Below are 26,498 nucleotides of genomic sequence, written 5' to 3' on the forward strand. Positions count from 1 at the left end.
TTGCCCGTCAGGGTTGGGGTAGCTCAGCCTTCCCTTTGCCCATCCCATGAGGGCACCGTGGCCCAAGCAGCACGACGCTGGCTGCTGGTTCCAGTTCGTATCACAAAGCCATGTCACTGAATGGGGCAGGTTGGAAGGGACCTTACAGACCACCCAGTTCCAAACCCCTTCCATGGGCAGGGATGCCACCCAGCAGGTCAGGTTGGCCAGGGCCTCGTCCAGCCTGGCCTTGACACCTCAGGGATGGGGCAGCCACAGCCTCTCTGGGCAAAGTGCTTCTCAGCTCACCAGGAAGGAGGCAGGACCCCCTGGAAAGGAAAGCCAAAAAGATACGTTAATTTTGGAGGTGAACAAAAGCATTGAGGAAGGGAGTAAAATCAATGCTCAGCAAATATATAAAAAAAAAAGATCTAAACTGGGGGAAAACGCATTAATTTTCTAATTCTTAAAAGGTATTGCAGGGAGAGAAATGGAAATTGCTAACAAATTATAAAATATATAGAAATTACAACTCACTGTCCTTTTAAAGGAAACTTAAATTACTGCATGGCTAAATTGGAACGGCTCTGAGGACTCATTCATGGTCTCCTACTCCTTAGACTCACAAAGTCTAGCCAGTACCTCTAGGGGTGGCTGGATTTAATAGTATCATCTAAAATGTAATAAACCCTGCAAGTGATGAACAACCGGGAAGGTGCAGAACCCGCCGGGATTCAAATTTAATTCAGACAATTTGGAATTCAGCATCGGAGAACTACTCAAGAGTTCACGTGTTATTTTCCATGTTGGAGAAAAGAAAATTAATTCCATACCAAGGAAGTGATATAAATTATGCATACATTAAAGCCTTGGTTGAAAATGTGTATATTTAAAATAAATAGGCTTGATTATTTGAAAATGAAGAGAAGTCCAGGAAACCAAATCAGGTAAAACGATTTCACCAAGCAGAGCTCCAATCACCCAGCCACAAATCAACCTTGCCCGGGGAAGTGGCGGAGCTGAGGCCTCGCAGCTCTGCTCCCTGAAATAACTCCATCTCCTCCAGGTTGCCCTACAATACTAATAGGAGGAAGGGAAAGTTTGGGATTAAGGCATGGGAACGTTAGCCGACAGAGATGCACAGTCTATTTCCAGGTCTCCCAGCTCCTGACCACAGGCACGTCTTTGCATCCTGATCCCTGTCCACGTAAAGCTCCGTGTCTGCTCAGGTAAGTGCCTTTGAAAAAGAAATCAGAGATGTTGGAGCTTCTGGGACAGGAAAAAAAAAAAAAAAAAAAAAAAAAAGGAAAGCAGGGCCCTCTTACCCTCAGAAAACTGTTAACTCAGCATTAAACACACACTGAGCCGCTCTGGAATCTCATTGTTACTTTTTGGAGCCACGTGCCGTTACCTCTGACTATATTCCGATGGCTGGTGGGCCTGGGTCTGCCCACAAATTGTTAAAAGCTGTGTCTGGGGTATGAAAGCGACAAGTGGAAAGCATTCCCATGAAGTATGCAGGATCTCTGGATCTGGGCAAGCGGTTCAGGTCAAAACTCAGTCACATGCCCTGCTAGCTGGTCTGGAACATCCTTCAAATCCAGCTAAGCAAACAGCCCCGAGAGCCCCGCGCCAAGTGCCAGCTCCAGCTGGCATCCTGGTACATTTTATTCTACAGTTGTTGCAGTTTTGGAGGTTATGTAAAGTTTACTAATGAGAAACATTTCAGGACGCCGTGCCAGCAATTTGGGCTGAGGGAAGAGCTGTAATGACATGAGCATATATAACTTTGGTGGAAAGTCTGAAACATCGGTTCCACACCCTGAGAGCAGCCTTTCTGTTTATAAATCCCAACAATTCTGAGCACGAAGAGCAAGCACACGGATTTCTCCTCAGATGTTTACATTGTGCTTTCTAAATATTTAAAGCCATTGATGAAATTAAAGACAACTCTCACAATGTTTCGTTCCTCAGTTATTTGCTCTGTTTTGGTGTGGTTCTTTTGTAAACTCGAATTCGGTGAAGCAAAAGGGGTGCGAGAGCACATGGGGGCTCTCAGCAAGCAGTTCTGGTAGCCCAGAAAACTGTTTCAGTGAACTTCCCAAATTTCTGCTGGGAAATACTGCATTGATTTGATTTCTAAGGAAGAACCATTTGTAAAGCAATGTTCTCCTGACCAGCACAGCCGGGCAGTCAGACTTTCAGCATTGTTACCCGTGCTCATGTGGCTCATGTTTTGCCCGTGTCTGGTACTTCCTGAGCTGAGGTGATTAGCAGAGCAGTATTTACATGCTACCACTAGTTGTGTCCATGACAAACACCTACGGAGAGAAGCAGCTGAAGGAGAAGCAAAACAAGTTCCTGTTTCTGTGGGTTGCGTATGCTTTGGTTTTTAACCATTTCAAGCGATCAGTTCAGCTTCAAACACCTCCTTTGACGCAGAATCCCACCACTAAATCTCATCTGAGTAAGACACAGTAAATCAGAAGAGAAGGCTCCTGTCCCGGCTGGTGAGATGAGAGCAATTCCAGGCAGCACTGCCAGGAGCGGTGAGCACCCGGCCGGGTGCTGAGCCCGCTGGGTGGTTGTTCAGTGCCAGAGGGGAGGAGAGGCAGGGGATCGATACACCGGGTTCTCAAAACAAATCGGTTTTAGGAACTTTCTCAACTGGTGCGTATTTCTTTCTTTCATTTTCAAAGTCCTCCCTTGGCTGGTGCTCCAGCTGGCATTCAGCTGACATAAAATAAACAGAATGGGGGCTCCCATGGGATTTCTAGCAGAATATTCAACATTAGAAGTGAAGGAAGAAATAGTGAAAGTGCAAGCAAAACCTCTGTTCCCATCTTTAAGACAGTATTTGGGTGCAGTAGGAGTGCAGAGCAGTATTTGTCTATCTACCAGGGCTATTCATCACTACGTTTACCATATTTTCCTTTGCCTTCCATAATTCTTGGCTTCCCTCATGTCTGGGTGTTTTCTAACCAGCCTTAAGGCAATAAATCAAAGCTGTCAGCATTGGAAGAAAATTAATGTGAGAAGTTGTTCCAAAGGCCACCAGCCTTTTCCCTACTGTGCGCTGTGTTAATCCAGGATTCCTCAATGGCTTTCAATGTTTTGCTATTTTCACAAGGCTTTGAGGCTACAGATGCAGTTTTTGAAGGGCAGCTTTGAATTTTATCCTGTAAGATACCAAATTCCTGGAGTTTCTTTGGACTTCTGAGATAAAAGAGTGTGCTCAGCACAGGCCCAGGTCTGACCCTGACCCTTCTCTGGCCAAACCGCAAGCAAAATCCAGATCCAGACTTGGAACACACCAAGGGCTGAATCTGGACTTTTAGGTTGGATTTACATGAAGAAAAAGGCCAAACGATTCAAAAACAATCCTGTTCCTATGCCCCGTAGTGATGACGCTGGTTGAATTATTCATTGCGAGTTATTTGTCCAAAGAATGCGGCTGGCATTTATGCTGAATAAATTACTTGCAAGTTTTGATTTCTTGTTTCATTACTCACCCCGTTCTGTACCACTCAAACTCCAACCTCTTCATTTCTGAAAGTCTCTTTCTCCAAGTCTGAGAAAAGGAACACTTGGGAAACAACCTTCAGCTGGTGCGGATCTGATAGAGCAAATGCCTCCCTGGGAAAGGACAGCCTGGCAGTCGTGGCATTTTCTTGGAACTCAGGAAAGCACTGTTCCTTCCCTATTCAGCTGCAGATGAACCCTGTAACCCTGGGCAAATCACTTAGTTCCCTACACCTCTGGCTGCACATTTATAAAACGGACATAGTATTTCGCTCTGTGAGACACTGTAAGGCTAGATATGTTAAAGATGATGAATTGCCCGGTTACTATGGAAACTGGAAAAGCACCTAATGCAAATGGATGAGTTTAGAAATAGGTCCACCTGCCTGAAAAGTCATGAGCAATTGGGAACTTCATTAGGTGAAGTTTGTCGTGTTGTAATCAGAAGTATTGTGGGTGCTACTCAAAACTTCCTCTAATAGGAAGTACAGCTTATTAGCAGATTTGTCTCTTGGTGGATTCTGAAGGTTTTCCCTTGAATATCTTCAAGCTCTCACATTTAATGCATCTGTTTAGATTTATTTTTCTCTGATAGCTTGGGACATTTAAGTAGCTACTCAGTATGATGTCCCACCAAACAAAGACCATTAAAACCAGAAGAGTGATTGCACAAACCAGTCCAGAAGTCAAAAGACTGTGGCATATTGAGAAGGAAATTTAATTCCAAAGCTAAAATCTCATGAGGCATTTAAATAGAAAGCACCAAGCTACTACTGAGTGCTACTGTGGCAGCTTTTCCCCATGGGGAGACTACTGTTTTAATCCTGTCCTCACAAAAAGCCATCACTCTCTAGTTTATTTTTATTGTTCATCTACCAGCTGCTCAACCGTATACCTAGAGGTAGCTCAGAGTTTTGACCAAGTGCAAATTGAGCAAGAACTTCAAAACCCAGGCCAGCGTTCGGATATAAATCCCTCCTGCAGAACCAATACAGTGAGCCCAATTGCTGCTTCTTTTGCACAGGTCCTAAAAAACACAGGATTTTCTTGCTTATTTCTGAGAATAACAAGAAGTTTGGTTTTGAAAAGGTACTTAAAATATGGAGGTTCCTCCCTCTTGCAACACGTCCAATTACAATAATTTTGAGGTATTTCAAAGTTGAGACCTTGAACTATTCCTCATTGTCCTCTCAAATTATCCAAGTCTTTGACAGGAGAAGTCATTATTTGCAAGGACTCCTGGTAGCAGCACTTACTGAAGTGAGGCTGTTCAGGTTTAGGAGTTTAAAAATGGGTTTGCCATTGCAAATGGCTCATCGAGTTACAGTTGTGTCTCGGTAGGGTAAGGCACTCAAGGCTTTCAATTGCAGCAGGCCCTGCTGACTCAGGGAATGAAAGCTATGGAACTGCTGGCAAGGGAAATGCTAATAATTAAAGCAGTAATCGTGACTCTGGGGCAAGAAATAAATGCCTACAGGGTGACGAGAGACTGAATAAACAAAGCAAATAAGAGCCTCACGCTGCACGACGGCCTAGAGCAGTGATTACAGCTGGCAGCACGGCCCCAGCCTCCTGCCCCAGCGCGCCGGTAACGCCAGGTTCGGCTCTCAGCCCCACGGGACCTGTGGCACGGCACGCTCAGAGCACCTAAACACCAGCAATCGGATCCCACGTCACGAGGGGCTGTGCCGAGACCCCGGTGGGAAGCCCTCTGGTCTTGGTAAGGGCAGAGGATGCGCCCCTCGGTACCACGCGTGATGGACCTGTGCTGGTGTCACACTCAAGGCCACCAACAGCTTGTGTTTTGGGGCTAGAGATGGCCTTGTTCTGGAGCCATGGCCACCAGAAATCATTTTGGGGGTGTTATTGGTGAAACAGAAGTAATTATCATGAAAGGAGGCCAGCAGCAGCCAAAAGCAATAATAAAGGTAACCTTGGCTTTGCGTTGCACCTTGCAACCAAGAGCCTCAAAATGTTCCAGACAAACACCTCCTCCCCAAGGCGCTCTCCTGAGAACACTGCCAGCTGCCCTGCTAGACCAGAAAGCAACGAAAAACACAAATATTTTACTGATACAAGTTTTCCACACAAATCACCGGTGTGGCCATGGTGCCAGCAGGTCACACGCTGAAATAAAATGCCATGTGCACCTGTAGACGAGAAGGGGCAGGCCACGTCTGATTTGGCAAGGTGGAGAACGGCCTTCCTGTAATTTCTGGCTGCACAGAGACCTGAAAACACCGGTACCCACTGCTTTGGGCTGCTGAGGTCTTGAGGCAGACTTGGGATACGGTTCAGTAGAGCAGTGTGCCCCAGAGCGGACATCCCAGTGCTGGCTGCCCAGTGCCCAGCAGGAATTCGGGGGCTTTGCTCAGTCTGTCCTCAATCCCCTGCCCTGTTTGGACAGCGAGCATATCTATGGCACTGCGTACAATGGCAGCGCTTGGGAATCTTCATACAATGGTTAAAAAAAGCAAAAGAATAGTCACAGAGGAAATCCTTTGTCCCAGACAATATCCGGACCATCGCTGCTCATCGGGCGCACCGCACGGGGAGCGCTTCCCGTGCACGCTCTCCTGCAGCTCCCTGCAGGGCACGAAGCAGCTCGGCGAGCCCACGACAGGTGAAATGCTGGGCCACAGCCCTGGGCTCGGGTCTCTCCGAAGGGCCATGGACAGCACAGGACGTGCCTCGGAGTAAAGTCCAGCACCCCTGCAACCCGGGCCCTTGTGACTGGCAAATAACCTAATTTACTGTCATTCAGGTGTCAGGTTCCACTTCCTTGTTTACTGAACAGAATAATATCCCGCAGTATCTGGCTTGCACAAGGGACTAAGTGAAGTAATTTGACAGCAAAAATAAACAAATGAAAGGAGTCTTTAAGTACATCAAAGGGAGAGTGTGCTACTATCTGTGGGACGATCAACGCACGCTGCCCCGCTGGATCCTGGCTCCGAAGCAGGGATGAATTTCACGTTGTGCCTCCGGGGCCACAGGTCAAGAAACACTTTGCTCCTGCGTGTTGTACTTGATATACCTGCTGTTTGTTCTACTGTATCTGTAATACTTAAAATTCACTGGAGTTTTCTCTTCCCAGTCTGGAGATTTCCCTTCCTGAAGAATGTATTTTATCCCTTACCACCCCTTGCTTGCCCAGAGGCAACCACATTTGGCCCGACAAATCCTTGTCAGGAAGGCACCGAATTTCAGGAATAAAGATACCGGGGTGGAAATCTAGTCCAGGATATTAGGGGTGGAAAGTAAAAATCTTCTTCACCATTAATAAAATCCAGTGCAGCAAGGAAGACTTCTTACAGAAAGGACAGGGAGTCCTTCATTAAATGAAGCTTAGAAAAAACTCTTTTTTTTTTTTTCTTTTTTTCCACTTGTGGGTGTTTTTTTTTCTCTCTAACAAAACTGGTCTAATGATGGGAGTAATTAAATTATAATGCCTACACTATTGTTTGAATAAGGCAAACTCCCTCACATGCCATTAATGTACTACTGCCAACAGCAGCCAGGGAACAGCCTCAACAATAGAGAGGATTTTCCAGCTCACTGTGCGATTTGATCTCTATAAACCTCCCATAACATATACTGTATGGCAGTAAATCATTTATAACATTATTACCCGCCCATCTGGGATCAGAGTGCAACCACTAAGACAACGCAAGAAGTCTGGGCTCCTTTCAGCGCTGCACGAAATGGACCTCGTTGGTGAGGTTTCATTAATTCAGCAATTCAACAACTGGATCCCGCTCCCTGCCAGAGTGACTGTACTTTCCATTGGCCACCTTCCTAGCATTTCCCGTGGCTCCGGTATTTTTATCCCCCAGTATTGCTGATACTTTCACTTGCATTTCAAAATGGTCATTGCTCGAGTGTGGTTGGCTGGGTGCAGCCCAGTTCCTAGGGAAAGAAGGAAGTGGTTTCAGAGAAAAAGGAGGACCACGTTCTCCAAGTCAGCATCACTCTGCTCTAAGTTTTGCTTCGGAGAAAAGCTTTCTGAAGTCTCCTTCTGCAAGAGCCCTTCTGGATTTGCTAGCTCCAAAGTGGAACATGGCATTTCACCGCCACGAGCTGTGTATCTCACAACAGCGCTCCTCCTGCATGAGCATCACCCAGCCGAACACCCCAAGGTGACACGAGGCTGTGTGTCTACCCCATGGAAAGCCTCTGCATCTGCATCAGTGCCTGTAAAGCACGGCAGCTGCCAGTTGTGGCCTGGAGACTTTGGGTCAAGTTCAACCAAAATCTCCAAGTGAAGCTCAGGCAGCAGGAGGTCGCCAACAGCTTGACCAAGGAAAATGTTTGCGTGACCTTCTGGGAACAACCCCTGCCAAACTCCACACACACCAAATGCACGGGTGGCCAAATGTTAAAAGTTATTAATTAAAACAAAATACCACCACTTTGCTCATTACTTACAGCTTGAATCAAAGCCTGCTGAACACTGGCTTGCAGCAGGCTCCTACAGGCAGAAGGTGACAGCCCCGTCCTCTGGCACAGGAGCAGGGCAGAGGCTCTGCTCTTTGGGAAAGAGGAGAAAATCAGTGGGAATGGGAGACCTGTGTCGCTGGCCATAGTATGAAGAAGCTGTAAGAGTGGTACAGCAGGATTTGCTGCACAATAAAAACCAGTAAATGGGAAGCTGAAGCAGTGACTGGGAACCGTCAGCAAGTTGCCTACAATTGGATTTGCGTAGCCTTGAATCTGTGATCTTTTCTGTTCACACCTACAGCAACGTTGGCATTAAATAACAGAGCTCACCATATCCATGCAGAACATCATCTACTTCGAGCCTCTGAATAACTTTATGTAGGATTAATTAATTCATGTACATATGCATTGATTTATCTAAACTGGTTAACCTAAAACCAAGCCAATTCTTTGGCTACAGGCCTGTAATTTTTCATATGTCCTTCAGAATAAAAGGAGAAATTCACTGCTTCTGTACTGAGCTGCTGCTATCCCAAAAGAGCCCATCTTTCAAGCAGCCAGCCACTGCCCCTTGGTTATCTGATGCAATTAATGCTTTTCTACCAGCCCTTTCAGAGCAGATTCTTTTTCAGTGTATCAAGCCACAGGGTCAAATTTTCTTTGGATAAATATGAAAGACAACATTAGAAAAGCCCTGCTCAAAAAACCACAATCCTCTGCAGCAACAGGCAGGGCAGAGCGTGCCCCCTGTCTCTGGGGGAACACAAAACCCCGTCTGAGCAGGCAGGAGAGGAGGAGACCTGCCCAGCCCACGGCTGCTGCCGCTTCCATCACAAACCCTTGTGCATGTGTTGGCTCCATGACCCCTGGCCGAGCACGATGCCTCCTCTTTCTTTACAAAGCCAGGGATGACTGACAGGCCCTCCTTTCCCTGAGGAGGCCAAATTCAATCCCAAAAATGTCCCTTTTGGGACACCCCTCCTGAGCCAGCCCAACCCTTGTCTCGCCAGCCCCGTCCCCGACCTGCCCGTGCTGCGGTAGGTAGCCAGCAAAGCCTTTTTTCATCAAGTCAATCCCCAGCCCTCCTCGAATGTTGCATCTTTTCAACAAACCTGACGGGGCAAAATACGCCTTGGCTCTGCCTGTGCTGAGGCTGAACGCTCAAATGGCTTTGCTGGAAGCTCCACAAGAGCTGGGCGAGGCTGCAGGTACGAGGCTGTAGCTGAACACCACGCTGCTGCTCCTCACATCGGCAACCAGCGCTCAGGATAGCCCGTGCATCATCGTGTGGTTATCGGAGACACGTGGAGCAGCATCCACATGGGCTGGTGAGCATGGTCCTTGGTTATTCTACATAAAGTGCAGCTGCAGAGGTCACTTTTCCAGGCTTGTTCCACCCGCAGCAAGCCCACATCCCTGGCTGCACCTCGCTAAGGCACCAAGAGCAGGCACCTATGTCTGACAACCCTCTGTGACACATTCATCTGTAAAGCTAAACGACACAAAGTTCTCCAAAATAATAATAAAAAAAATGACAGACTTCAAAACAAGAACAAGAGCCTTTTGTTTGTTTGTTCTGTTTTTGTTTTTGCCTGCACGTTCTCTTTCCATTTGGACTGCAATCGCACATCCTCCTTGCAGCCGGTTTCAAACACAACTTGCAGCTGTACTGGAAGTGTCCTTACCCTCGCCCGACTGGCATATTTTTCATGGGTTATCACCAGTCGTCATCTTCATTTGTCTCGTTTGGAGGTTTCCCCTGCCTGAGGAATTAGAAGTGGCGTTCTGCAGTCAGGATCGGGGGCAGCCAGCAGCAGCAGTGGAGCGAAAGGGACCCAGATGCGGGGTGGAAGCTGGGCTGTCAGCGTGGATGGCTTGTTTCCTATGCTTTAAGCAGGAGGCTGTATGGGTTTTTAGTGCTGTTTGAAGTGAACACTGTTGGGTTTGTCAAGTTTCACGAGGAGATCTGCTTGGTTCTGGTTGCAGTGCCTCCCAGCACTATACTCCATTTGTAGAAATGTCACAATAGCACGCTTGTTTTCAAGCTGAGAACCTGCTAAAATGCACTTTTCCCCCCTTCTTTAAAGTCTTAGGTTGTGCTGAGAAACAGCACCTTTCTTCAGGGGCATTTCTAGGAGCACTTCTCACAGAAATAAGGTCATTTTGGAGTTACGTTCTGTCTTTGGTGACCAGCATTCTCCAGCTGCACCTCTGTGACCATGGCTACGGCCCCAAACCCCTCAGGTGAAAGGGACAGCGGCCACCTGGGCATGCTGCTGGGCCACCCCTGGGCCAGCCTGCCTCTGCTGATGCTCCAGTGCCACAGCACAGGGTAACCAAAACTATTTGCATTCACAAAAAGACCAACAAATATCCACAAGTGCCAGGTGTGCCGCAACGAACGTCTCTCTGCTCTACTCTGAATGGCTTTTTCTATTCTTGTTGCTATCAAATATTTCATATTTCCTAAAGACAAAGCCAATTTATTCTAGAAAATTGCAGGATATTTTCATTCTTAGCTTGAAAATCACTGTCTCCTTAACATTTCAGAGCTTCCCCGGCCCAAACACTGCCATGACAAAAGGTTTATGCGGTGGGAACGCGTGCTCTGCTCTGCTAGAGCATGTACCCAGAGCAAGCAGATCACAATCTAACACATGCTTACCAGGACTGTGGATTTATTTAGCCTAATCTAACCTGAATGCCTGTTTGTAATGTAAGTGAATATCCAAACAGATTATTAAATGTAACGTCAATAGCTTGTTAGGAAAAGCACTGGGATTATTCAAATTCTAGAGGAGAGGAAAGTAGAGAAGAGTGTTTCAGTAACATGATCTGCCAAAATAGGACGGAAACTCTTTAATAGCACCTTGCCAGAAACAATGCATGGCAGAGTCTGTTTTAAACAAGATGATTTTTCAGAATATTGTTACTGACTTTTTGTATAGTGTTAGTGAGTTTTGTGTACACTAATAAAAAATGAAAGCTGCTATTAAAAACAAATCAATGGACTGTACCTGGTTTTGATCACACAAGAGCTGGCCATTTGCATTGGTATTTGCAGCATCTGTTCCAATTAAGACTTGTTTTCTAGTTTAAAGATATTAGTCCAATCACTAGTGTTCTGTTGAAAACATGAATAGAGCATTGTTCTGGCAGAATGTAGTTAAACAGACTCCACAGACTCTATTAAACGACTTTGCTACCCAATTAGAATGGGAAGGAGTCAGACAGACATGACTGTACTGTGTAGCCTCTGTTCCACATGTATTTTTATGGATTCATAGTCAATGAAAACAGTTAACGTGGAACATGTGTTACGAAAACACAGACTGCATGCTGTCGTGGAGCATGACAAATGGAGCATCAAGCAATTTATCAGGATTTAATGGACATGGCGTTTAATGATTATACTGACTGCATAAAACAATGCACAAGAATGGCGAACCACGCCGCCTCCACATGATGCAAATAATTGTTGGAGGCTTGGCAACACAGAATGATCAAATATTAAAACACACAAGGGCTGTGCTCACCTTCCTTTGGTGTTGCTTTAGGAAGCTTTAGGCCTCAGGCTGATGACCCAAAGTAGTGGGACTTTTCCAGGATGTTCAGTACAGACACAGGGGACATTTACTGCAGACAGCTTGAAGGGTGTATGTGTGATACTGGTGTATGCTGACATAGGAGCTGACTTAGTGCCACACTGCATATGATACCGGAGCAGAGATTAGTAATTGGTACAGATTTACCCTAATTTAGTGAACAGGGGTAGGAAAAGACTACAGGAGTGAGAAAGATTTAAGACATTCTGCTAAGAAAGAGCTGTTGAGAGTGTTACAGTTATTAATGGATAACACAGAAACAAGGATCGTGTTTCTTAAGAACCAGCCCCTGCTTCTGCAACTGCAGTTTGCATACAAACACCACTGAGAAACACCCCAGGGAAACAACTGCGCCTCATGCCCAGGCTGCTCTTCCCCTGGTGCCTCTGTGGATGCTCTGCTTGTAGTTCTGCATCCTCCACAGCCAGTTAAGATGGGTCGGTGCGCTAGAAATATCGTGGAAGGCCCCTGTAGCACCAGGGCTTTGCACAAAAGAAGCCTCAACGCCACCCAAGGAGCCGCACTGCGAGCAAGCAGCACTCTGCTAATACCCCTTCGGAGCACACCACAGCCTGCAGCCCACGCCGGGTGAGCAGTAACATCCCAGGGAATTTCTGCAGCAGCTTGGGCTGGGTCTCCAAGCCCTCAGCCTGGCTTTCCTTCCCCCCGAGCTCTGCAGGACCGCCTGTGGGTGCTGCAGAACGCGCTCAGCTTGCCGGACAGCCAGGCACCCGGGGGGACACCGCCAGGAGAAGGTCCTCGAGCGACCACACAAGGTAGGCTCCTGGCCAAAGCCGGCGCTCGCAAACGCGGCAGGGAGTGGATGCCTGGGCCTCTCGGGCAGCTTCAAGGCATGTGCAGGGAAATGTACCTTGCATCCCCTGCTGCAATTTTATAAGGTATTACATACCCTACCGTGCATCGGAGCTGCTGCTGCTTTGACTCCAGCTAATTAGCTTTTGTAGCTTTGATGGATGGATTGATTCAGCAGTTAAACAGAGATAAATTAACTGTCTATCTAAAGAGAGTTTAAGTGAGGAGGGAATTCTGATTAGAATGTTATTTCATGCCGTACTGCTCCTTTTTCTCAGCAAATGCCGAAAGCCCCCGGCCTCCCTTACAGCAGAGCCCAAGGAACTCCAGCTCTGACCCGCGGAGCAATCCCCGAATTTAGCGATGCCACCGGCCTTCTGGGGACACCTCTGGGGCTGGCTCTGCGCTGTGCAGATCAGACCAACAAAGCTGCAATGATTTCTACAGGTTGCAGAACTGGGCTACTGAATTTAATTTACCACGACTTTCAGAAGCGTCTGAAATGTATTTTATTCTGAAAACCATTCAAATACCTAAAGTCCAGTTAAAATAAATAAATAAATAAATAAAGTTAGCATTTTCTATTCACTCCACAGGACTTTTATGTTAAAAGTTTTTTGTCTTGAAGTGAGAAATACCTCTTTTTTTTTTTTTTAATAAAAAGTCTAACTGCAGAACTAATGTAAAAATCTTTACCAACTGGCATAAAGGCTTAGACAAAGACTGGTTTTGTTAAAATTGCAACACAATTTTAAGTACCTTAAAATGCAAGTAGTTTAGAAAAAGTTTAAAGTTTATTTTTTAGAAAAAAAATAAATACGGTCCTTACCTAAATATATTAAATAAACATGCATCAAGTAAGATGAATTTTTGATCATTTCATATAAATATTAACTTGTAAAGCCTTCCAAATGACAAAATTAAGGCAACAGAGAATGGTACTTTACTTGCAACCTCATACCAGTGTTCCTGGAACGGAACCAGCAGGAGAAATAAACCACAAAACCAAGCAAATGCAATGTACCAGCGCTCAGCTATCGGTAGAGCCAGCAAGAGAAAACCAGCGCAGGGATGAACTTCGCCGGACACCTCAGCCCTGCAGTACGAGCACCCTGCTGCCTGGCCAACTCCCAGGCCCCTGTGCTCAATATGCCAGTCACCGAGCATAAAAAAAGCCTTATTTCATGTTAAAAATGTAAAGACAGGCAAAGAAAGCAACCAAGTGGCTTCCGGGGAGGACTAAATAAAGGCTTTGCTGGTGCCTTACTAGAATGCTGTGATTTTTTGTGGCTATACTGTGAATATTGGGATTATTTGTGCGACCAGCTTAGTCCATCGAGCGTGGCTGCTGAGGCCCAGCCCCACCAGAAGCTGAGGGCACCTTCCCCCGGCCCCACCAGCCTTTTTACCTGAGCTTTTTAGGGGCAGGCTCTGACACTTGTTTCCTGCTGCAATGCACCTGCTTGGTGCCACCACAGCTTTGCTCTGTGCCACCGGTGTGCCGGATGCTCAGGGGGACAAACATGTCCCCAGGAGACCCCAGGAGCTCTAAGTAAACCAGAAAAGCACATCTGCTTTACACAAAGCACATTTCTTTGTATATTCTTTTAACTTCAAGAATCTTAATGAGGCTTACAGCAAGGAGAACCAAGGGTAGGAGATTTTTCTTTTCTGTTGAAGAGGCTGTAGATACATTAAAACTAATTACTCCTTATTTTATGCTCCAGTAGGACGAGAAATTCTGATTAAATTAGGATAGGAATTAATGCCCGAGGACAACTTTTACTGTGCAAAAAGAAAGATCGAGGCGGCATTCAGCAGCAGAGCTCTCAGGAGCAGCGCCACGCGTTTCGGGGCTCCTGCGTGGGCCAGGGGGGATGTGCCCCCCCTGCAGCATCCACCAACTTCACTGCTGGGAGCCCAGGACCCAGCCAGGATGCTGGCCACGCTCAGGAGATGACCACAGATCATATATAGGGATGGGGGAACGTCTCTGGACTATCGATCGCTTGGCTAGATGGGCACAGCGCCTAAAATCTACCAGGTGTGCATTTTTAATAAGAAGAGCAAGTACTTCCTCTCCAGGAAATAAGCTTCTGAAGGCAGTGTGTACGGCAGGAACAGTATTCAACAAATATTCGGGAACAGGTGAAATGAAGGCAAATAAATGTTGAATTCAGCCCCAGCCAACGCAGCCAAGCTCCTGCAGGTTTTGCATCCAGGAAAAAAAAAAAAAAAAAAAAAAAAAAAAAAAAAGTGTACTTTCCGCACCTCCCGCAGGGCCGGCCGGGCTGCCCGACAGCCGAGCGCCTCCTCCCCGTGCCGGGTTCGCAGCGCCCCGTGCTGGCTGCGGCCGGGCGGCGCCCCCGCTCCCCCCCGGCCCGGCGCTTGCAGCAGCTCCCCGAGCCTCCGGGGGTGTCCTCCTATCGCAGCCGGCTTCTCTCCCGTTGTCTTTCCAAAGCTCACTGGCCTTTTGTCGTTTTTTTTTACGTGTTTATTCCTTTAACAGCTCATTATTTTCAGTGGGCTCCCGTGCCTCATTACGCGGAGTTTTAAGAGGAAGTTTGTCCTTTATACGGGTTTATTTCTGCCTAAAAACGTAATCTCAAGTCTGCTGATAGCACTTTATGTAAGGCTATCCCGTGCATTTTATTAGAATCAGTTTGTAGGAAATGTTTACGTGCTTTAACCGAACTGGAGGAAATCACACAAATGTCTCCAGGAAATATTCTGGATCTGCTCCGACCTAAATTATGGCCAAGAAATTTTCATTCAGTAGGGCTAGCATGGGGCAGAAATCAGAAGGAATCTGAATGAACAGCGATACAGAGCCCCTCAGATCTAATCCTCACTGGAGACCACGGGAGGGGGACGCCCTCTGGTCTGTCTGTGCCTCATTTCTGTCTGAAGTGGTGCTTCAAGGGGCAGAGATGGGCATATTCAAGGAGCAGTGGATTCAGGAACAGCCTCCTGACAACACGTAGACGAAGGGATGAGATTTCACCGATGCTGTAAATGTTGGTGATGTAGCACACAGTGACTCCAAGCTGACACGCAGTGCCCCAGCCACGACACGTTTAACAGAACACTTAGGGAATAAGTAAATAAATAAATAAAAGCCAGGAAAAAACAAAACAAAACAAAACAAAACAAAAAAAAACACCCTAAGGTGACACAACTAAAGCCGTGAGGGGGGATCCCCACTTCTTGCTGACCCTCCATTTGCCCTCCCGGTGCCAAGGAACTGTGGAGCCCCCTCTCCTTGCCAGGACATCATCCCAAGCAGGGCAGCTCCACCGGGCCAGCAAATCCTGGTCGGGCGTGTAACCAACCCTCTGGCCTGCAGGTGACAGTGCTACCAGCAGGCCCAGGGGAACACAGCATCAACGCTGGGATTCCTTGGGACATAAATCATTGACCTGCTGCATCACGGAGGAGAAGTCCCAGGCAATGTGCAGGGGCATCCATCGCCCTGCCCGTCCCTTGTGTGCAAATGTGGCACGATCCTCCTCATCCTCTGCAACCTGACGGCTTCACCACGCACAGAGCTGTTCACAAGCAACGTGCGTAACAAACACGTGAACTTACCCAGTACTGGTATCTCAGCTGTTTTGAATTAGGAATATACATAAAGACACCCGCCTAAAGTGAAGCGGAAGCATCTGACAAATTTATTTATTGCTTCATGGGTGTTTCTTTTCAGAACAAGTTATAAAAGACCTAAAATTCATAGGCCATTTTTTTCTTTCTGTCTCACTGTAACAAACCCCAAGGTCCTAAGGTTTAGTTTGCTACTAGAGTCACTCATAAATTAGCTTGTTAGGATAGGCCCCGGCATTTGGGCTCTCCGACTCAGATGTTCAGCAGCACAAACCTTCTCCAGTAAGTGCTGAAGTTGTGTGTGTGTGTGCAATAATCAGCGCGCTTCTGTGAAGCTGAGATTTTGAGGGACTGAGAGGCCAATTCTATCTGCAGAAAGCAATATTCAGTAGGGTCTGGGTCTCCTTCATCTTTTCGAAGCCTGGCAGCACCCAGCAGTGGGGGGCTGGAGTCGGTGGTGTCTCTCAGCAGATCACTAGGTGGAGGGAACCTCCTTTTTCTATAGCTGAACCACGAGAGCCACAGCCAGAATTACCAACGACGCGCACTTTGCTTTTACCCATCTCCTTTGGAGAAAAGCTCCCGCAGGTGTGTGGCGCCTGGTTCGCACCGCTGCTAACATCGCAGCTCAACCCACGTGCTCTTTGCACGAGAAAACTGCTCAGAAAGCAAAACAGCACTCACAGAATTCGGGAAGCTGATTTGCAGCCCAAACAAATTAGAGAGAGAAAGGGTGGCTGGGGAGGGGAGGGAGAAGGAAAAAAAAAAAAAAAAAAAAAAAAAGCCCAGCTCTGGAACCACTGAATTACCCTTAATTCTAGGAGCCTGGCCAATACAACATACGAACGATTGCACAGACAGTTCCAAAAACGACACATACGCTCTCTCCCTGGCTCACTCATGGCAAACCCACAGCAATGAGCTCTTTTTTTTTCTTCTTTTTTTTTTTTAATGCCACGGAATTCCCATGAAAGCAGCGAAAAGAGCCAAAACAAGAGGAGTTAAGATGGTCAAACATTGCAGTAGCGCCCTATATTTAAACACTTCTGCAAGCCCTTCAGTTCCCAAACGTGCTCCCAGCCAGAGGCAGCCCTTTGCCCAATACCTTCTTTCAAAATAGAAGCCCAGAGAAGGCTACGACCTGTCAGCCCCACTCGCTTTTTTTTTTTTTTTTTCCTTTTAAATTTAGCGTACCTTTTCAGATATTGAGTCTCTTACAAAGGAGGCAAGTCTCTCCCTGGTGTTTTTTTGGAAGGAAAATGTGGCATGCACCTATTTTGTTTCATTCTGTGCCAGGGCCTATAAAGTTACTGCGGGCTGCAGCTCCTGCCAAGTTCTAAAGGTGACAGGGCAATGGGCACCCAAAGGACGCTTCTATCAATGCCCTTTTATTTCCCTCTCTTTCCCCTTCCACCGAACTTTTTTTTTTTTTCTAATAGAATTACTCTTATCTGCAAGTGATTTAAACTCTAAGGTTTACAGAAGATTTAAAGAGTGCGAACACAGTTGGAATGTTTTAAACTAACAGTACAAGTTGCATTTTAAGAAAATAATTAACTCCCAGGGGAGGTGCGGTTCTTGGAGTAATGACAGATTCAAGGCTGGCTTTCCCTATATGGAGTTTCCAAATAATAAAATATCTTCGGTTCCCTACTGGTGTCAGATGAGAACCTGTTAGTGTGCTAGTTGCTAGTGGACTGTCATGGGTTTGGGTTTTTTTTTTTTAGTGGGCCCATTAGTGTTTTAAAGACACAGTACACAGTAGGTAATCGTACATGCAAAGCTTTAGCACAAAACATTGTAAATGCTCCCATTTTATGTGCTTACAACCTTTCCCCATCCCTTCCTTTTTGATGGGAAAAAGAAAAAAAAGATGAGACTTTCCTCTTGTTTTGTAGTCCCGGGTGCTGAGTGCCTCGGCCGCTGACCGAAGTGGCCGTGAGGACAGCGCCTGGCTGTGAGCATCGAAATTTGGGCGAGGAGCAGCATCGCCTGAGCCACCCAGTGCTTTTGGGTCCAAACCCTGCGGCTTTGGCCCTGGCATCATATTCAGTCCCCAGACCTTTGGCCTTTCAGGTGAAATACAAGTCTTGCTCCGCGAATACCCAGTAATGTTCTTTACTGAAACTTAATAACGCGCTTTAATCCTTCGACCATGCAAAGCCTGGTGTTTTGACTGGGTAAATGTTCACTTGAGCTTTGAGGGTTTGAAGGGAAAGGACCAGGCCGTTACTGGGAACGGAGCACAGGGAGGGTTACACCACCCGGCAGGAAAAGACGAATGGCTTTGCCATTTGCCATTTTCAGTTAACAGCGGGGTTACAGGTACCTTCAAATGGCTTTTCTAGAGGGATGGACGACGGATCTGAATTAGGAACCCTGTGATGCAAAACACACTTGGCAAGACAGTACCAGGAGGGCAGCAGAGATGCTGCATTCTGCCCCGAGGCGTTTCTGTTTCACAGCTCTCTGGGCCGATGCCCTTGGCCAACACGGGCCGTCAGTGCCAGCTGAGCTCCTTCCCATAGGCAAAGTCTGCAAAGAGTAACGCGGTCAGAGAAGCACTCGGCTACTTTAGCAGCACCTCAGGCAGCAAAGATCACCTGTCGGACACTTCACAACCACCAAGGAAAGCCAAGGAATTAAAACTTTAGGAGTAGTAGTGGTAAAAAATTAAGACTTTAACCGAGGCTCCACGGCTAGCGCGGTTTTACCCAGGAATTAGGGTCAGGCCCTTTTGCTGGAAGGGCAAAAAATAAAATAGGAACACCAGCTTCCTCTGTGTCTTCGCGGTTACATCCTCCACCACCCCGCCACAGCCCAGCCCTTTTCACGCCTCCCCAATCACCGCAGCCATCTCTCAGCACCCTCTTACAGCCTCTGCAACCTCAGGGCTCAGCAGCACTAATTAGACCCCAGCTGAGCGTGCCTCTCTGATTCATTAGAAATGCTACATAATAATTAACCCGTAATACCCCGGGCTGCTGCTTAGCTTGTCTTGGCAGTGTGTTTGCTTTGTGGCACCTCCGTGGCTTTTTTGCCCCCCCTTTCCTAATTCATGCCTAATTAACTCCACATAAGTCAGCATTTCAGAGTGGGCCCCACAGATTTCATCACACATGCAAGAGGTTGTTCTCTATCAGACACTTAGAAATGGATGAATAATGCATGACCTTAGTAAAAGCAGCCCATGACATAAAATAAAGTAAATAAATCCAGCCTTACAGGGTGTGAAAAAGTGGGTTTGAGCCATTAGAAGAACTGGCCTTCTTGTGAGGTTTCCAAATTTTGCCCTCTTTCCAAGCACACATATCAAAAGTTCCTTTGCTGGAACCCTGATGCTCAACCAAGCACGGAAATGAAATTTTATATATATTTATTTTTATGATTTTTTAGTAGCATTATTTCCTACCCTCAGAAAAGGTGTGATGTGAGATGTTGGGTGAAACCTGGATTGCTCCTTCTTTTATCTAGATAGATACCCATCTATTTTTGAAGGATGGTTGCACAGACCCAATACATTAAGTGAAAAATTGCGGCCTGGTTACCAAAGAATAGCACAAAGGTTTAGCTGAAGATGTCAGGGACTTTATAAAGCACAATGTTTGAAAGAAAAGATTAATCATGACTTGTGTATGGATCCCAAAACAGCGCGTGTTACGGAGCTACGTTTTAGGAAGGGTAGCATGCACACCAGCTCACGTCTTTTCTGTGTAAAGTCTGAGTATAAGATATATATATATATATATATATATATATATACACCCACTTAGCTTAATATATAAATATATACATGCATGAGATTCTCAGCTGGAATATATTAAAAGTTCTTCTGTGATGTATATGAGCTATACCTCCAGTCACATCTATTCATGTCATTTATTTTGCCCAAAGAGAAAAATCAGATGGTCGTATCCTGAGACATGGACGTGCGTGTCGTGGTTTTGTAATATTTGGTTTCTCCATGAATAAAGCACAGCAGCAGTAGCACGTCCAAGTCCAGGCTTTGGTTAAAAGAGCCACCCGGATCAATGAGCATCGGCTTCGCTCAGGTTGCGTGCAGGCAGCCCAGCCAAGTTTGGGACTGTGGCCATGCACAGCCGCACGCCTGTTCTCCAAAACACCCCTCAGCCTCTCAGGGATAGTGCTTTCCGCAGATTTAATTACTTGCAAAACCTTTGGTCATTAACACCCAACCTAAAGTCTATTGCAGGTCACAGACTATTAAAAAATAAAGTGTCCACACTCCCTAAACAATGATTTGTTTAAGTGTAGCTTTGGTTAAATCTGAAGGCATGAGGATAGCAGAATCCTATTGCTGACGTGCCCACCCTGTCACTGTATCTCCAGGAGTATTTATGAGTTAATTACATCTTCCCAAGTTTTTGCATGACACTTCACGACACTGTTACCCATCCCTCAGGCCACTGAGCTTCTGTGTGCGTGTTTGCAGGACAAAATACCTCGTCGCTGAGCCAAAATGCACCCTGCTAATTTGTTAGCACACCCATGAATCCTCACCTGAGGACAGCCGGGGTACTGCCAGAGCAGGCTTACATTGCATGAGGAAGGCAGACACCTGGCTGCTACTGAGTGCCCAGCCACTGAACAGACAGTGTGAGCCGCCTGACCGTTATTAATTATGATCATCAGCACTGCAGGCCTTAACGAGGCACCTGTGCTCTCGGCTAGTCTGGCTGCAAATTCGCGCACCAGCCCTTTATGAGGCTCCCCGCTGCAGGAGCAGCTACAGGCGCTCGACACAAAGTCTGTGGATGGAGATGGAGCTCTGCTACCTTCCCTTTATCCCGGTCTGGAGCGGGCTCCGCTGGGGACACCCCGCAGCTGCTGCCCCTAGATGTGGGACGGCTTCGCTGCCCAGCCCGGTTCAAGGCACAGGCCCAGCCTGGCTTTCCTGGAATGAAGCTGGCTGGAGAATGACACACAGCTAAATCCGAGCGCATGTACTCACAAAGGGAGAGCCCTCTCGGGCTGCCTGCAGTAGGGATATTTTATTGCTTTCATAATATTTTCCGGGTTTTGAAACACAAACCACATGTTTAATATTTTTTTTTTCAAAATTTACACATTGCACTTGCTGGATATTGTTCATTCTAGCACCCACAGCCCCAGACCTCTTAAAAACAAAGAGAGGGAGGAGAAAAACACTGAAGCCAGCTGTGACAGCTCTCAGGCTGCCCTGCTGCCGAGGTCCAAAATCACTGGGTGCGCTCCTTGCCTACTCTGATTTTACAAGGCAATAATAAGTTAATGATTTCCTCGATGACAAGATAATCCAAATTAACATCCAAACAAATGATAGAAGCTTGACAGCTCGCAGGCTGTGAAAAGGGAGAAAGTAAACAGTTAGAAATGCTCAAAGCCAAATTCATCCAGGGTGTAAAACTCTTAAATTAATTCAGTTCCACCGCAGAGGATGAGTTTGGCTGTACATGGAATAGGCTGGGAGCCTCCTGGAGCAGGGACTGCCTGACTATTGCTTAACTGCACAGCTTCTGGTGGAGCAGCGTCCTAATCCTCTTCTGATGTGCCTGGCAATATGGTTAAAACCAGCAGCCTGTGGCAGTGATATCTGTTAGGGAACCTGGAGGCTTCATGGAGCTTTCTTTGTGGGGTAATTTATAGGGGTGTTTCATAATTAAGGATGGAAAAGATGAAGTCCTGAGATGGAGCCTAGCACAATGCAAGTGAAAGCTGGTGCATATTCTTTTCTTACGGTACAGAACAGCCCTGGAGGAGTGAAGTGGATGTGACATCCGTACCGGGTGAGATGACTCCAGCAGTACCAGGGGCCAGGTTCTGCAGGAACCCCCTAAACGTGCTGAGATCACCTCCTGCCATTTGCAGTGTCTGAGAAGACACTGCCTGCCTAATTCCTTGAATGACTGCTTAACCTGCCTGCAGACAGACTGGATTCCTTTCAAAGCAATGGCCTTCTTCCAAGAAAAGAAGTGACTGTATGTGTGACCGAACCCTCAGGAAGAGCTTTCCGAGGTGTGCTGAACACTGTACAGATGGTTTTCTTTAGTAGAACAAACACTGGCATAAACAAACACTCTGCTGTCTGCTGGTTATTTCTAATGCAGAAAAACGTAGCCGTGTGGATCCGTACTGGGCAGGACAGTGATCAGAGGCTTTAGTTGCCTTGGCAGTCACTAAAACTTGACAAATGGAAGAGGCAGTGTTCATAGATTTGGTTTAAAGAACCTTCTGAGCATGGCAGGGATGGCACAGAGAAGAACGAATGCTTGCCACCAGAGAGCAAGAGTCCTCCCCTTGTAGTTGGAGTTAGGGATTTAGATCCAACGAGTAATTATTTCTGGTGCAGTAGCAGTAATTCATCTGCTCCACTCTTCACTTCCTGCAGAAATCAGATTACGTGTTTATGGGACTGACCTGCAGGTGGATCATTAGTCCTCAACTCCAGCCTATCTTCAGCTTCTTAAAGCCAATAACAAGTTAATTCATTTGCTTTTGTTCTCAGCTTTCCTGGATCTCAGGGCCAGTTACACTGCTTCTTTGAAACCACAGCAATTACTAGGTCTCCTTCAGGCCTTTCAATTCCCTGGTGCATCCTATTTCAGCAAATCATCCGATCGTTGTATTTGGGAGACAGAAAAAAAGGTTATTTGGGGTTAGTTTCTTTTTGCACACACATGCACCGCAATTCCTTAAGGCTTGCTTTGCTCCCGTTACTAAGCTGCTAATTATTCCGTGATGCGATGGTTTTACCTTTCTGGGTGTCAGAGCTCGGTTCTCTGCGGGTGCAGTGGTAGCCCTTGCATTTGCAGCATTGATTTCCTGGGGGAAAGAATCCACTTCATGGGTGGCAGTGAGGGGCAAGGGCAGCTTTGCCCCCAGGGCAGACATCTCTTGCTGTGCCCTCTGAAGCTATCCACGCTGCTGGAGTCAGCCTGGGGAATTCACCCAGTGGTGTTTGCCAGCTGCTGAGCTGGGCTGGTGAATTCCTAGCTGCCATGACCACCCAAAGTTACTCTTGGCAGGCAGCTGACTCCATAAAACTCTTTAAAAGGGACGTTTTCACAAAAGGTGAAAGAACCATGAAGGTAGGTTATTTTCAGTTAATACAGCATTTCAGAGAAGCCCTGTAAACCCTCAGCTTCTGGCCACCTGAGCAGCTTGGGAAGGGCTGAATGGGCCGGGGCTCAGCGTACAGGGAAGATGCTCAGCAGATTTTTCCTCGTTTCAGTAACAGTCCGCAGCTGTCTCCCACGTGCAGTGCTCTCCAGCTTCTTTGAATAACCTCCAGCCGGGTTCTGAGGAGTTAGTCACATCCATGCCCTAACCCCACAAACTCAGGCTAGCGATCACCTCAAAATAAAGTGGAGGCTGAAGGTAAATATGTAAAACATGCACCGGCACAGGGAGTGTCCTGTCCTGCTTTTGAGAAAAGCAGATAAGCTGGAACTCAGATTGCTGTGAATTCATTTTTAACTACAAATTAAATGCTAATGAAAATATGTACTTATTTACAAGTCCAAGTATTTTTTAGCAGCAGATCGAGTCTGAAAGTTTAGACAAATCCTCTCCTTCCTACTCCTCTAAGGAGGGAATTTGCCAAAGCCGAATCTTCCTCTGCATCACTAGCAGCTCCTCATAGTGTCTGAAGAGCTGGGACGAGCCTCTGAACCTTTGAGTATTGCTCCAGAAGACAATGGAATGCTTCTCAAAATTTTAAAAACTATTTAAAACCACTCAGACGTTTAAAAACACATTCCAGGACTTTCAAGGGCAGCCAGGAGCTTCCCTCTCCTTGGAACCCTTTGTACCATCCCTTCGGGAAACCTGTGTTTACTGGACATTGTGGGTGTTGTAAAAACAAAGAAATTATCCCCTGCCCTGGGGGCAACCACGGCCAGTTGTGCTCACATTCACACTCAATTTGCTGCCAGGCAATTTGCAGATCAGTGGGATCTGCACATGGAAGAACCTCTGTTTGTAAATCGTGTCCTACAAATGAAGGCCAATTCCCTCATGTGAAATCAATGGGAATTAGACACCCAGGTGCTCCTGAAAATCCTGCTAAGTAGCTACTGCATCTGTAGGTTCCTTTTAAAATCTATCACTCTCAACTTGAGTTTAATGGGTGTTGAATCAAGCCCTTAAAGCTGACTTTTCCCTCGCTTCTTCCATCTTCTCAGTACCCAGACGCAACGAGCTCCATCCCTCACAGCCCAAAGAAAACCAAGGCCCTCGCCACAGCATTTTTGCTGCTGTTTCGCACAGCCACGGTGGGAAAGCTCCAGGAACTCCTGCGAGCAGTGCAAGGGGGCAGCCTCTGGCCCAGCCCCTCCCTGCCCCTTTCATGCTGGTGCCAAGCACGTTCATAAAGAATGCCACATTTTTTATTATAGAAAATGCTGATATAATTAGACGTTTAATGACCATACGAAATATTGGGGAGTTATGCCTGTCATTACACGTTTTAATGAGCATATTCTCCATGAAGGAGCTCTGTGTGCCCCAGGCAGCACACAATCCGCACTGTGCTATGTGTTGCATTGATTAGGGCTCTTTTATGGCATAACAGGTTAAAAATGCACATAAAACTCCCAGAAACGGCCCACATTTGTGATGCAGGGCTACTCCACCAGGATGCTTTTGCAGCCACCTCTTTTCACTCCCGTTTCACAGTAAGCAAAGCAGGGAGCTGGCACATTTGTTCCAACTCCTGCCATGCTGCAGCATCGCCAAAAATCTGCAATTGCCAAAGGCTTATTTAGCTCTCTAACGTGGAAACCTTCCCTGACAGACGAACAGCATCATCTAGGGACCAGAGATCAGCACTAGGAATCCCCTGTAACACGACCAAGGAAGTCTGAGCAGCTCTTTCTACAGATCTCCACCTGAGTGCAACAGTCTGTCATGAAGACAGAGATGCAGTGCCTTATTCTTATTTGAAGCAACACACTGTGAAATGTTTTCGGTCGTGAAAAACTGGGATTGAGCTGGTTCGTTCTTACAAGCTAACTTTACTTCTGCAGCTCTTCAGAGCTCCTCACAAGGAAGGGTTTATGGATTTGGTGATGCTCCAGCAGGGTGCTCACACCCCACACCAGAGAAAGCAGCCTACAGTGCTTTGCCTCTGAGCTGGAGGGGTGTAAAACAGCCTTCAGAGCTTCCACAGTCACGATAATATTGCAACAGAACTTGCTTAAAGAGCCTCCACAGATCCAGCTAATGTGACTGTCAGATGTCCAAACTGGAGCTGGCTTTCCCCAGGCTTCCCAGTAGGCACTGGCCCGTCCCCCTGCCCGTGCCCCTCGAGGTTGCCATCTAATAAAGAACAACCTGGGAGAAAAGGGAATCGCAGCACTACGTGTAACCCCACAAACACACGCTGAAATCAGCCGAAAAATTCCCCCAGTGATGTCAGTAGTGGGAAACCTGGCTCGGCACACGGGACAAAGCGCGCTATGGCCAGCAGCGCTCCCAGCAGCAGACCTTCGGCTCGCTCCTCTGCTTGAATTGCTGCCTCCTGCAAGCTCTGCTTTAACTCTTACATCCTCAGATCTCCGTGAGGATGTAAAACATCTTTATAACAATGATGATTCTAAGCCACACCGTGTCCAGAGGGAAGTGATATTCACCACGTGAATGAGAACTGTAAAAACAAATAAATAAGCAATCCCATCCCCAGGGGACAATTACAGTCAATTGCTCTTGTATTCGCATCTAATTTGCTGCCAAGAAATTTAGACTATCAGGATTTACACGTGGAAGGGTCCCCGTGAGGCAGGAATGTCCTAAGTGATGGCCAATTTTCCCGTATGAAATTGTCTCGTCGCTGAAACCCCGACTGCGGCTGTGCAGCAGATTTCAGCCTGAGACCAGGAACTTTATGAAGACTTAAGGTTACAGATGTCCAGTTGTGACAGCTATGACACAATATTAGTTATCTGTTGTCATCGACTTAAGGTAACTATCAGTAAGGGCTTTTATCCCAACAGTATGCTAACTCTGTGATTTCGTTGTTGTGCAGCAGCAGGGGCGAAGGAGCGATCAGCATCCTGCTAGGTGGGTGAATTTTCACACTTCTGGAGAACAAAAAGAAAGAAGGGACTCAGATCTTCCTTCAGCTACTGCTCCACAGGGAAGAGAAAGGTCTAGAGCGCACGTACCATTTAACAGATGAAGCAGATGCGCACCCCACATGGGATACAGGACTCACACAATCCTGGTTAATCACTGTGTCGCGTAACGTGGCTCCCAAAAATCCAGATAGACAGAGCTGCAGGCCAGACAAACCCATTTCAATTGTTACTTTCACAGGCTTAAAAATAAGCACATCCTGCACGGCTCTGTCAGCCGGGAGCAAAAAGGCAGGAAACCACGCGAAGAAGGGACCTGGATCCCGCTCAAAGCCAAGCCCCCAAGGGAAAGCTTCGCTGCGCCAGGGGCCAAGAGGAGAGAAGCTGCTAGAAAGTGACAGCTTTGGGGCAAAAACGGGCCGGGTTCTTTGCTGCGTGTTTCCAGCTTGCTTCGCCTTGGCCACTG

The 26,498-nt window shown here is 46.9% G+C and overlaps 1 protein-coding gene across 2 annotated transcripts in view; it reads right to left on the reverse strand.

Annotated features, from left to right (window-relative positions):
- Window positions 1–26,498, reverse strand: part of LOC311422102 (actin-1-like) — an 80,281-nt gene that overhangs the window by 20,174 nt on the left and 33,609 nt on the right. The gene's annotated exons all lie outside the window — the stretch shown is intronic.

The sequence above is a fragment of the Aythya ferina genome (assembly GCF_964211825.1).
Source record: "Aythya ferina genome assembly, chromosome: 21".
Taxonomy (NCBI): domain Eukaryota; kingdom Metazoa; phylum Chordata; class Aves; order Anseriformes; family Anatidae; genus Aythya; species Aythya ferina.